Raw genomic sequence first — 13,141 nt, forward strand, 5'->3', positions numbered from 1 at the left:
CCTTCAGAATATTAAGCAAGTGATGCGTCTCATATGTTTCCTGTCTGTTCTGTCTTTTAGCAGTGACTATGCCATTGTTAGATTTAACTATTGTACAATATAGCCTATGTAAGAGAATACATATTCACATACTGAGTGACCTTGAGAGACCTTTTCAGTAGAGACAGAGGACAATGCAAGGGACCTCATGGCATAGACATATACAGTATTGTAATATATACAGTACCAGTCAAAAGTTTGGACACACCTACTCATTCAAGGGTTTTTCTTTATTTTTACTATTTTCTACATTGTAGAATAATAGTGAAGACATCAAAACTATGAAATAACACATATGGAATCATGTAGTATCCAGACATTTTCAACAAATCAAAATATATTTTATATTTGAGATTCTTCAAAGTAGCCACACTTTCCCTTGATGACAGCTTTGCACACTCTTGGCATTCCCTCAACCAGCTTCACCTGGAATGCTTTTCCAACAGTCTTGAAGGAGTTCCCACATATGCTGAGCACTTGTTGGCGTATAGCTGCAGAATACTGTGGTAGCCATGCTGGTTAAGTGTGCCTTGAATTCTAAATAAATCACCAACAGTGTCACCAGCAAAGCACCATCACACCTCCTCCTCCATGCTTCATGGTGGGAATCACACATGCGGAGATCATCCGTTCACCTACTCTGCGTCTCACAAAGACATGGCGGTTGGAACCAAAAATCTCAAATTTGGACTCATCAGACCAAAGGACAGATTTCCACCGGTCTAATGTCCATTTCTGGTGTTTCTTGGCCCAAGCAAGTCTCTTATTCTTATTGGTGTCCTTTAGTAGTGGTTTCTTTACAGCAATTCGACCACAAAGGCCTGATTCACGCAGTCTCCTCTGAACAGTTGATGTTGAGATGTGTCTGTTACTTGAACTCTGTGAAGCATTTATTTGGGCTGCAATTTCTGAGGCTGGTAACTCTAAGAACTTATCCTCTGCAGCAGCGGTAACTCTGGGTCTTCCTTTCCTGTGGCAGTCCTCATGAGAGCCAGTTTCATCATAGCGCTTGATGGTTTTTGCGACTGCACTTGAAGAAACTTTAAAAGTTATTGAAATGTTCCGAATTGACTGACCATGTCTTAAAGTAATGATGGACTGTCGTTTCTCTTTGCTTATTTGAGCTGTTCTTGCCATAATATAGACTTGGTCTTTTACCAAATAGGGCTATCTTCTGTATACCACCCCTACCTTGTACCAACACAACTGATTGGCTCAAACGCATTAAGAAGGGAAGAAATTCCACAAATTAACTTTTAACAAGGCACACCTGTTAATTGAAATGCATTCCAGGTGACTACCTCGTGAAGCTGGTTGAGAGAATGCCAAGAGTGTGCAAAGCTGTCATCAAGGCAAAGGGTGGCTATTTGAAGAATCTCAAATATAAAATATATTTTGATTTGTTTTAACACTTTTTTGGTTACTACATGATTCCATATGTGTTATTTCATAGTTTTGATGTCCTCACTATTCTACGATGTAGAAAATAGTAAAAATAAAGCAAACCCCTGGAATGAGTAGGTGTGTCCAAACTTTTGACTGGTACTGTATATAGATATTATAATGTACTGAATTTTGGTGCTGTGTGTTGTCCATGTAATTATTAAGCCAGGTGCACCGTATGCAACACCACATTGTATCTTAGCTGGTTTTCCCCTTTCATATTAAGTAGAGGGAATATGTAACAGTCATTGTAACATGTACTGTATTCTATTGCTGCGTTTTTAGAGCTAATGAATTTTGTGTAGATTGTGTAGAGTATTGTTACATTGCTTTTGTGGCAAATATATATGTCCTAGTTTTTCAGTAACACATGTTCCAATAATTATAAAAACCACTAAATATAAGAATTTAATAGATTAATCACTTTATTTATATCAAGAAAGTATATGTCTGAAATTGTTATCTATTCCATTTGTAATGTGCCCTTACATGTATTTATAATGCTACTGTGTTTTGAAAAAGCATATTAAAGGTATTTTAGTGTATTTGTGAACCAAAGAACGGTATACTTATAAATATATATATAAATACATCCCTTAATATAACCAATAGATGGATTAAGATATTTATATAAGAATATGTAACTCAGTCACCACCCTTAACCTTAGTGCAATCTATGTTGTGTAACTGGGATATGTCATTGTGAATCACATTGACTGAATGTTATAGCGTCACATGACTAGCTGTGGGAGGGAAGCTGAGCTCTGGCAGCGAATTTGCTGGTGCTTTAGGGCTTTATTCAATCTGTATCGCTGAAGCGTTACAGATTGTGCGATAGAAATTGAAAGGTAATTTCCCATTGAGCCGACATATGCAGCGTTTACCGTGAATGCAGTCTCCGCTATAACGCGGGAACATTGCCTTTAAATTTTAATCACGCTGTAATGCTGAACTTCCACGATACGGAATCAATAGAGCCCTTATTTAGTGAGAAGCACAATGCTAAACCATCTGGGGAAAATTTTTACTCTAGGGACAAAGGATTGTTTGTATTTTAACAGTGATGCATTTTAGAGCATTGACTGTTTTTAAGTATTTCACTTAATGAAGGGGGCCATTTAATTAAATATATAATCTTTCAAATCTATAAGCTAAGTCATGGATTTTTTGGTCTTTATATGATCCATGTGTGCACAATATTATCCCGTGAGAATCGACATGTTGTAAGAGACCAATTGTTTGTCATTGAGATGTTGACTTAAACAAAACAAATGTACCGTCATGATGATGATTTTGTTTCTGTGATAAGATTGATTGAATACATTCCTCAGTGAGTGGGATGGATGTCCCCTATCAAGGTAGGCACTTTAACCTCATACTATGTGCAGAGCATTACTGTATTATTTACAGCACTAATAAAAATCTCCGCTTTAAAACATTTTTGGAGCATTTCTTGCAGTTATTGTTAATGATGTCCAATGATCATCTGCAATCTCACTGGTCATCCCCAAAGCCAAAACCTCCTTTGGTCACCATGCCTTCCAGTTCTCTGCTGCAAATGACTGGAACAAACTGCAAAAATCTCTGAAGCTGGAGACACTTATCTCCCTCACTATCTTTAAGCATCAGTTGTCAGAGCAGCTTACCGATCACTGCACCTGTACACAGCTCATCTGTAATTAGCCCACCCAACTACCTCATCCCCATATTGTTATTTACATTGTTATTTATTTTGCTCATTTGCACCCCAGTATCTCTATTTGCACATCATCTTCTGCACATCTACAGTGAGGGAAAAAAGTATTTGATCCCCTGCTGATTTTGTACGTTTGCCCACTGACAAAGAAATGATCCGTCTATAATTTTAATGGTAGGTTTATTTGAATAGTGAGAGACAGAATAACAACAAAAAAATCCAGAAAAACGCATGCCAAAAATGTTATAAATTGATTTGCATTTTAATGAGGGAAATAAGTATTTGACCCCTCTGCAAAACGTGACTTAGTACTTGGTGGCAAAACCCTTGTTGGCAATCACAGAGGTCAGACGTTTCTTGTAGTTGGCCACCAGGTTTGCACACATCTCAGGAGGGATTTTGCCCCACTCCTCTTTGCAGATCTTCTCCAAGTCATTAAGGTTTCGAGGCTGACGTTTGGCAACACGAAACTTCAGCTCCCTCCACAGATTTTCTATGGGATTAAGGTCTGGAGACTGGCTAGGCCACTCCAGGACCTTAATGTGCTTCTTCTTGAGCCACTCCTTTGTTGCCTTGGCCGTGTGTTTTGGGTCATTGTCATGCTGGAATACCCATCCACGACCCATTTTCAATGCCCTGGCTGAGGGAAGGAGGTTCTCACCCAAGATTTGACTGTACATGGCCCCGTCCATCGTCCCTTTGATGCGGTGAAGTTGTCCTGTCCCCTTAGCAGAAAAACACCCCCAAAGCATAATGTTTCCACCTCCATGTTTGACGGTGGGGATGGTGTTCTTGGGGTCATAGGCAGCATTCCTCCTCCTCCAAACACGGCGAGTTGAGTTGATGCCAAAGAGCTCGATTTTGGTCTCATCTGACCACAACACTTTCACCCAGTTCTCCTCTGAATCATTCAGATGTTCATTGGTAAACTTCAGACGGGCATGTATATGTGCTTTCTTGAGCAGGGGGACCTTGCGGGCGCTGCAGGATTTCAGTCCTTCACGGCGTAGTGTGTTACCAATTGTTTTCTTGGTGACTATGGTCCCAGCTGCCTTGAGATCATTGACAAGATCCTCCCGTATAGTTCTGGGCTGATTCCTCACCGTTCTCATGATCATTGCAACTCCACGAGGTGAGATCTTGCATGGAGCCCCAGGCCGAGGGAGATTGACAGTTCTTTTGTGTTTCTTCCATTTGCGAATAATCACACCAACTGTTGTCACCTTCTCACCAAGCTGCTTGGCGATGGTCTTGTAGCCCATTCCAGCCTTGTGTAGGTCTACAATCTTGTCCCTGACATCCTTGGAGAGCTCTTTGGTCTTGGCCATGGTGGAGAGATTGGAATCTGATTGATTGATTGCTTCTGTGGACAGGTGTCTTTTATACAGGTAACAAGCTGAGATTAGGAGCACTCCCTTTAAGAGTGTGCTCCTAATCTCAGCTCGTTACCTGTATAAAAGACACCTGGGAGCCAGAAATCTTTCTGATTGAGAGGGGGTCAAATACTTATTTCCCTCATTAAAATGCAAATCAATTTATAACATTTTTGACATGCGTCTTTCTGGATTTTTTTGTGGTTCTTCTGTCTCTCACTGTTCAAATAAACCTACCATTAAAATTATAGACTGATCATTTCTTTGTCAGTGGGCAAACGTACAAAATCAGCAGGGGATCAAATACTTTTTTCCCTCACTGTATCACTCCAGTGTTAATACTAAATTATAATTGTAATTATTTTGCACTATGGCCTATTTATTGCCTTACCTCCATAACTTACTACATTTGCACACACTGTATATAGATTTTCTATTGTGTTATTGACTGTACGTTTTGTTTATTCCATATGTAACTCTGTGTTGTTGTTGTTTTTACTGCACTGCTTTGCTTTATCTTGGCCAGGTCAAAGTTGTAAATGAGAACTTGTTCTCAACTGGCTTACCTGGTTAAATAAAGGTGAAAAAATAAATACAAATAAATGCATCGTACTATATAAATATATCTGTGGCTATGAGTCTGGTTGATGAGTGAAATGGTTTGCTGTTTTTAATCCCATACTGTGTGCAGTAATATTCCCATAGCTACCTCTGGGGTCCTGTTTTTGGTGGCTGAATAATAAAAAGCCTTTTGGTGACAGACTTTATGGATCTCGGGTCAGCCATGGGGAACAGCAATGATGTGAGAGAAATTTGGAGATGATTTACCTCAGAAGACACTCAGCCTTTGCCACCCACCTTCCATCCATCATCAGAGGCAACTGAACGCAATCATCTCAACGGTACAGTGGCATGTTCAAATACTCTGCATTTACAACGTATGAATATCTCTGATAGCCCAAAAATGGAAGGTGCAATTCCACAGTATCAAAGTCCAGTATGGGCAGTAGAAATGAGCAATCCATGTATTGGTTTTTTCAACCATGGCCAATTAACTGATCAGCCTCCCACCCCACCAGGCCAAAGATCTGGTATGAGCAAATGTGTGTGTATTTCCAGTGCCTTGTCCAAATTCTCCAAAGAGTCTATGTGATTATCATTTCACAATCCTCACATGAATCACCCTGGAGGGGAGTTTTATTGGCTGATCATCTCACAGCTGAGCTTTCACGAGACCCTGCTGTGTACTCCACTCCTCTCATTAGTCACACTTTGAAGATATTTATCATAAAACGCATCACACTGTGCTCCCTTTACATTTTCTATCTCTCAGAGAAGCCAATATCAAGGCTCTGCCTGGGTAAGTTTTATCTGAATCCAGTCATACAGGAGCGGAGTTTTTCAGTGGTGCTAGGTGAGATACTACCCCCACCCCCCTTGTGAGACACTCCTCTCTGTTTCACGGTTCACTGCCATGATCATTATGGACTTGGATGTCATTGGATGTTTCGTAGAGTTACACAATATACAGGATTGGATAAATCACAGTCATAAGAGGGTAACAGAAATCATAAACCTTATTTTATTTGAATCAAAGTGTGTTAAACAAAGTGGTTAGTTGTTTGCATCAGCAATGGTGATAATATTGTCTGGGCTTAATTGAACTGATGCATAATTACAGAGCTAATTTGGAAGCAGGTGTCTGAGGCTCTTGAAATAATTGAAAGTAAATGAAAACGAAGGAGCCAGATTGAACTGCTGTACCTGAATCAGCTTTTGTATCACCCAATAATTGGCTCCTTTAGCTGTCACAGTCCAGTGACTAAGCAGAGACAAATCGCCTCCCACAGTAAGTTACATTCTCAACCTACACTGGAACATACAGTTGAAGTCGGAAGCTTACATACACTTAGGTTGGAGTCATTAAAACTTGTTTTTCAACCACTCCACACATTTCTTGTTAACAAACTATAGTTTTGGCAAGTCGGTTAGGACATCTGTTTTTCCAACAATTGTTTACAGACAGATTATTTCACTTATAATTCACTGTATCACAATTCCAGTGGGTCAGAAGTTTACATACACTAAGTTGACTGTGCCTTTAAACAGCTTGGAAAATTCCAGAAAAGGATGTCATGGCTTTAGAAGCTTCTGATAGGCTAACTGACATCATTTGAGTCAATTGGAGGTGTACCTGTGGATGTATTTCAAGGCCTACCTTCAAACTCAGTGCCTCTTTGCTTGACATCATGGGAAAATCAAAAGAAATTAGCCAAGACCTCAGAAAAAAATGTGTAGACCTCCACAAGTCTGGTTCATCCTTGAGAGCAATTTCCAAACGTTCATCTGTACAAATAATAGTACGCAAGTATAAACACCATGGGACTACGCAGCCGTCATACCTCTCAGGAAGGAGACGCGTTCTGTCTCCTAGAGATGAACGTACTTTGGTGCGAAAAGTGCAAATCAATCCCAGAACAACAGCAAAGGACCTTGTGAAGATGCTGTCCTATATCGACATAACCTGAAAGGCCGCCCAGCAAGGAAGAAGCCACTGCTCCAAAACCGCCATAAAAAAACCAGACTACGGTTTGCAACTGCACATGGGGACAAAGATCGTACTTTTTGGAGAAATGTCCTCTGGTCTGATGAAATAAAAATAGAACTGTTTGGCCATAATGACCATCATTATGTTTGGAGGAAAAAGGGGAACTTGCAAGCCGAAGAACACCATCCTAACCGTGAAGAACGGGGGTGGCAGCATCATGCTGTGGGGGTGCTTTGCTGCAGGAGGGACTGGTGCACTTCACAAAATAGATGGCATCATTAGGAAGGAAAATGATGTGGATATATTGAAGTAACATCTCAAGACATCAGTCAGGAAGTTAAAGCTTGGTCGCAAATGGGTCTTCCAAATGGACAATGACCCCAAACAAACTTCCACAGTTGTGGCAAAATGGCTTAAGGACAACAAAGTCAAGGTATTGGAGTGGCCATCACAAAGCCCTGACCTCAATCCTATAGAAAATGTGTGGGCAGAACTGAAAAAGCATGTGCGAGCAAGGAGGCCTACAAACCTGACAGTTACACCAGCTCTGTCAGGAGGAATGGGCCAAAATTCACCCAACTTATTGTGAGAAGCTTGTGGAAGGCTACCCGAAATGTTTGACCCAAGTTAAACAATTTAAAGGCAATGCTACCAAATACTAATTGAGTGTATGTAAACATCTGACCCACTGGGAATGTGATGAAAGAAATAAAGCTGAAATAAATCATTATCTCTACTATTATTCTGACATTTCACATTCTTAAAATAAAGTGGTGATCCTAACTGACCTAAAGCAGGGAATTTTTACCAGGATTAAATGTCAGGAATTGTGAAAAACTAAGTTTAAATGTACTGTACATATCAGCGCTTGGCCTCCCACACAATGCAAAATGTATCATCTCCAGAGCTATTTTAGCATTCCCAAGATTGTTTGAACAGAATTGTTTGAACAGAATGTCTGTCCATTTTGACTGAAACATGTAAGAGGAATATGTTCTAATTTACATTGTCTTGACATCACACCCTTTATACTGTAATCTAATTCATTTTTAAAGTGAACGGATCACAAATGCTTTGGAATAGCTCTCTGATATATATGGAACATAAAATAATAATTAATTGAATTTCACATTGCTACATCACCTTAACCACCAATCAGTAAGCCCATCAATTGCAATTACAAGCATTATTAAACTTTGAACAAGTCCAAAGCAGGTGTTTCAAAATAACAAGCATGGCTGATTTCCTCTCCATTTTCTCAGTCTCTGGGGGTAGACTGTCTCTGAACACCAGACTGTGAAATACCTGCTGTCTGACTCGCTGACCACCCTCCATTTCACACCATCCACAACTAAAGAGTATCCTAGTCCAACACACTGCCTATGAGGAGATGGTGGTCCTAAAGAGGCTTAGTTTTCATGTCCAACAGAAAATGAACCAACACCAAGGTACAATCTGACTTAAAGGCCCAGTGCAGTCTAAATTAAGTTTTCCTTATGTTTTGTATCATATTGTACAACAGCTGATTAAACTAACACTGTAAAGGTGTGAAGAAATTTGATCAGTGTTATTTACTGATAGTTACTTGTTAAAAATACAATCTACACAGGACTTTCTAATCAGCAGGTTTGGCATGGGTAGGGTTTTGGCTTGCCTGGTGACATCACCAGGCGGTGTAAGTTAATATAGACCCATTACAAAGAGAGTTTCAAACCTCTCTGCCAATAACAGCTAGTTTTCAGATTACATATCCCTTCCCCTATTTATACAATCTTTCCATCGATTTTGTGAGATATTGATTTGTGCTTCAGGGCTTAGTTGCAGTATCTTTCCTCCTAACCATAGCACAGTGAGTTTCCTCTCAACTGGGATCTCTTTGCACCTCCAGCGTCCTCATGTGGTCAATGAGGTCCCAGACGTTCTCCCCACAATGGGGTTCTCCCCCTATCCCCTCTCAGCTGTAAAGCTCTCCTCTCATATATATCCATGAGTCTAGTCATTGGGTTCCTGATCTGCCAGATCTATCTTCCCCCCCTGGGAATCACTGCCACATTAGGCTCCTGATAGATACTGACATTCCCATTGTGTGCGGCTAGTCTAATGAAATGGTGATGATGATGATATTGATGGAGGCTCATTGCCACGCCACCCCCTTTTGACTCTCTCTCTCTCTCTCCAGCACGCACACACACACACGCACGCACACACAATCCATGCCTCAAATCCAAACATCTTCGCCAAGTGAAGAGGAGTGTATTATTTAAATCACCATAGTTTATTCATTTAATCTTTTGCAAATATACAAACATGGCAGTAAATCTCTAAAGGGTGTTTTAGCAGTGATGGTAACAATGACATTAATGATAAAACTGGGAGCCTTGGCCTTTCACTCCTAAAGCAATGATAATAGTTCACAATTATCTAAATAGCCTCCTCTTATTGACCTCGTGGTTCACTCCCAGTGCAAGGCTGGATCTGTCTTGGCAGAAAGCAAATGTATAAATGGAAGAATTAACAATGCATCGACAGCAACTTGCTCATCTCTCCGGCTATAGTGTCTGAACTCCTAATGGGGCTCTTGTTAAAGTTGAAAGACTGCTAGTAAATGTCTCTCTTGGACAGTTTCTAAAGGCAATTAGCGTTTGCCAAGAGCAATTACACTGCAGCCAGGCCCTGCATGCTGATTACCATCATGTGCTTTAGAGGAACAAGACGACCCACAGAATGTGCAGTGCTCAGCCTCACTCTAACATGGTTCATTGTTTCTAACATGAGGAGGGCTGACACTGCCAGGGTACTGCACGTATCCTGATTATGAGCCATGAACTGGCCGGGCAGGGAACACAGAGTCAGTGGTTGAAATTAAAATAATAAACAGTCTGTGTGATAAACATTTCACCAGCAGGTACCTGTACTGAACTGTCAGCTAAACACTGACTTTTTTCCCCCTCTCTGAGGAGCACTTTATCTCTGCCTCCCAGCACAGTATGTCTGTAAGATTATACAGCTTCTCTAACCACAGGCTCCCTTTATTTTGACAGTTTTCTCTTCCCCGGGGTAATGACCTGTCACAGAGGATTCATTAAATTTATGTCATTAAAATACAAACCCACTGCAGTGCACAATTCAATTCATTTTTGCACTCAGCTTGATTATGACTGCAATCACAAAGCTTTGTCAGAATGCATTTGGAAGGCTCTCATAAGCTTCACAACTGGACTACAAGCAGAGAGCCAAAGCCAGACAGGAAGGAGATAATGGCTGGCGAGCACAGTTCTGGAAGGTCCATCCGCCATCATGACAGGCTGGGGCCAGGCTGTTGGTGTGGTCAGCATGGCAACCCAGAGAAGAGAGCTGTTTGCCATGTGCTGCACGCTGAAGGATCCAACACGTTGACTGCCAAGTTTAACCCAGAGGGGTAATGTTTTTGCTCTGCTCTAAATAGTATTTTAAACATTGCCATAATGTTAAATATTGGTCATCTGATCTATGTACATACTCATTTTCTTGCCCAGATTGTTGCCAGTTCATAAGTCAAATATACTCATTTTGTCACGATCGTCATTCATAGAGGAGGACCAAGGCGCAGCGTTGAATGCGAACATTTTATTTATTAGAATGATCACACGATCAAAACAACAAAACGAAACGTGACGTCCCTGGTTACATAAACAAACCAACACGGAACAAGAAACCACAAATAATGAATGCCTAACGGCTACCTAAGTATGACTCCCAATCAGAGACAACGAGCTACAGCCGTCTCTGATTGGGAGCCACCCTGGCCAACATAGATATACAACAACTAGAACATAAACAAATGAAAACTCACACCCTGGCTCAACATACTAGAGTCCCCGGAGCCAGGGCGTGACAGTACCCCCCCCTAAAGGCGCGGACTCCGACCGCGCCAACCAAATACAACAGGGGAGGGACCGGGTGGGCACTCCGCCTCGGCGGCGGATCCGGCTCCGGACATGACCCCCACTCCTTCTCTAACCCCCCAAAGTACCCCTGGTCCGGTCTGGCCCTGCTGACCAGAGCTGAACTGAACACTGGTGGAGCGGATTGCTCTAGCTCCGGCGTGACGCAGCACCTGACCGGTGCCGGACCCGCCACCGGTGGAACAGGCACGGGCCGTGCCGGACTGACGACGCACACCACTGGCTTGGTGTGGGGAGCAGGAGCGGGCCGAGCCGGGCTGACGAAACGCACCACTGACTTGGTGCGGGGAGCAGGAGCGGGCCGGACCGGGCTGACGAAGCGCACCACTGACTTGGTGCGGGGAGCAGGAACGGGCCGTGCCGGGCTGACGACGCGCACCACTGACTTGGTGCGGGGAGCAGGAATGGGCCGGACTGGGCTGGCGACGCGCACCACAGACTTGGTGCGGAGAGCAGGAACGGGCCGGACAGGGCTGACGAAACGCACCACAGACTTGGTGCGGGGAGCAGGAATGGGCCGGACTGGGCTGGCGACGCGCACCACAGACTTGGTGCGGAGAGCAGGAACGGGCCGGACAGGGCTGACGAAACGCACCGTAGACTTGGTGCGAGTGGCAGGAACAGGCCGGACCGTACTGGGAACACACACCACTGGCCCTACGTGGGGATCAGGAACAGGCCGGACCGGACTGGCAACACACGCCAGTACCTCTCGCCGTGCCTCTACATCTTCCACCCCCTCTTCGACCAGTGGGCCCCGTAACCTGGCGGCCTCCTCTGCCAATCCGCTGGGCCGCTCTGCCGCGGTCTCCTGCTGGCCCGTCGTCCACGGCGTTAGCCCCCCCCTAAAAAATTTCTGGGCGTCTCCCCTACCCGTGGACCAGGTCTCCATGTCCCTCGCCAGCCTTTCGCCCTTCTGCCACAATGTCAAGCCCTTCTCTTCCTCACTCGGCTTGACCCAGTCGAGGAGGCGAAGGAGATCTGTTAGGGATCTCCCTGGCGATGGCTCCTGGACACGCTGCTTGGTCACATCTTGGTGGTTTCTTCTGTCACGATCGTCATTCATAGAGGAGGACCAAGGCGCAGCGTTGAATGCGAACATTTTATTTATTAGAATGATCACACGATCAAAACAACAAAACGAAACGTGACGTCCCTGGTTACATAAACAAACCAACACGGAACAAGAAACCACAAATAATGAATGCCTAACGGCTACCTAAGTATGACTCCCAATCAGAGACAACGAGCTACAGCCGTCTCTGATTGGGAGCCACCCTGGCCAACATAGATATACAACAACTAGAACATAAACAAATGAAAACTCACACCCTGGCTCAACATACTAGAGTCCCCGGAGCCAGGGCGTGACACATTTCTTTTACAGGCTTCAGTGTTTAGCATTAGTAGTATTGACATTCCCAAACTTTTTGGGTCCTTCTTCAGTAATATACACCATACAAATGTTGACTCTCACAAAACGTCCAAGTCTGTGTCCTGAAAACTCCCCAGAGGTTACAGAGTATATTTTATTGTACTGTAACAATAGATTTTCATGTACACTAAGAAAAGTAGATTTCCTAGTCCAGACTTGCATTGTAAATTACTTGGAGGACTGAATGGATATAAATCTGTGACAGCCACATAGAGCGGCCCTGAGAGGAGTGATGATTGCAGGGACTTAAGGTGTCAGCAAGCCACGAGTGAAATACTGAGTTTATTTATTTACTCCTAGTAGGATAGTGTCACTGTAGACAGAGAATTATTCAGTGATTAAAAGTAATAGAGACAACAATTCTAATATCACAAATGTAATACTGTAGCAAAATATATTAATCATATGTATAAATCAGATATTATTACCATAGTACTGAATTAAATTGTAAATTCAGTATGCACATACAAGCACACATATGGTATTAATTTCTGACCAGGAATGCAGATTAAGCATTCTTTAATTCTTACAGTTTGTTATCAGAGTCAGTGATAAATAACCCATGGTGATGATATTTCAACATACTACTCATAGGAGGCCAGTATGATTCTTGTCCTCCCAGCCTTGAAAGCATTATCGACAGAGACCATTTTCAACATAATG

This window comes from Coregonus lavaretus (assembly GCF_964263955.1).
Source record: "Coregonus lavaretus genome assembly, chromosome: 16".
NCBI classification, from domain to species: Eukaryota; Metazoa; Chordata; class Actinopteri; order Salmoniformes; family Salmonidae; genus Coregonus; species Coregonus lavaretus.